Below are 1,807 nucleotides of genomic sequence, written 5' to 3' on the forward strand. Positions count from 1 at the left end.
TGTGTGTATATAAACATATGTGTGTATATACATATGAGTACATATCTACATATCTCTGTGTGTATATATTATGTCTGTATATATGTGTGAGTATATATATGGGTGTAAATATACATCTGTATGTATACATACATATGTGTGTATATATATGGGTATGTGTATATATGTGTGTATGTGTATACATATAGTATGTATACAGATGTCTGTGTATTTCTATGTAGATATATATACATATGTGTGTACATATACATATGTGTGTATATATATGTGTTTATATATGCATATGTGTGTATATATATATGTCTGTGTATATATATATGTGTGTGTGCATATATATGTGTGTGAGTATATATGTATGCTGTGTATATAGATATGTGTGTATATATATGTATATATATGTACATATGTGTGTATATATATGTGTGTGTGTATATATATGTGTGTATATATACATATGGGTGTATATACATATGTGTATATATATAAATGTGTGTATATATAGATGTGTGTGTATATAGATGTCTCTGTATATATTCATATGTGTATACATACGTGTGTGTATATAAACATATGTGTGTATATACATATGTATATATATACATATGTGTATATATATATACATGTGTGCGTCTATGTATATGTGTCTCTATATATGCATATCTATGTATATATACATGTGTGTGTATATATATGCCTGTATATATATGTCTCTGTGTATATATGTGTGTGTATAAATACATATGTGTGTATATATACATATGTGTATAGATATACATATGTGTGTAAATATATATGTGTCTCTGTGTATATATGTGTGAGTGTATATATATAGGGTGTATACAGATGTGTGTCTATTTCTATGTATATATATATACATATGTGTGTATATACACATATGTGTGTATATATATGTGTCTGTATATATACATATGTGTGTATAGATATCTCTGTGTATTCTACATATGTGTGTAAATATACATATGTGTGTATATATATGTCTCTGTGCATATATATATGCGTGTGTATATATATGTCTGTGAGTATATATATATATGGTGTGTACATACATGTGTGTGTATATATATGTATATGTATACATATTTGAGTCTATATACATATGTGTGTATATACATATGTGGTATGTATATATATCTATATATATATCTGTGTAGATATATATGTGTATATACATGTGTGTATATATCTGTGTGTGTATATATATGTGTGTGTGTATATACATGTGTGTGGCTATATATATGTCTGTGTATATATACATAGGTGTATATACATATCTGTGTATATATATCTATGTGTATACATACATATATGTGTACATATACAAATGTGTGCATATATATGTGTGTGTATATATGTGTATGTATATACATGTGCATATATATACATATGTGTGTAAATACATGTCTGTGTGTATATATGCGTGGGTGTGTATATATATAAGATGTGTAAATATATGTGTATATATATGTCTGTGTGAATATATATGTGTATATATATACATATGTGTGTATATATGTGTGTGTGTGTGTGTATATATGGTGTGTATATATATGTGTGTGTACATATATGGTGTGTATATATATGTGTGTGTACATAGATGGTGTATATATATACATGTGTGTGTATATATATGTTTGTGTATGTATACATGTGTGTATATAAACATATGTGCATACATACATATGTGTGTGTGCATATATACATGTGTGTATATATACATTTGTGTATATATACATATGTATGTATATATACACATGTGTGTATATATACGTGTGTATATATATGTATG

The sequence above is a fragment of the Lichenostomus cassidix genome, unplaced genomic scaffold (assembly GCF_008360975.1).
Source record: "Lichenostomus cassidix isolate B80296 unplaced genomic scaffold, HeHo_3.0 HiC_scaffold_47, whole genome shotgun sequence".
Taxonomy (NCBI): domain Eukaryota; kingdom Metazoa; phylum Chordata; class Aves; order Passeriformes; family Meliphagidae; genus Lichenostomus; species Lichenostomus cassidix.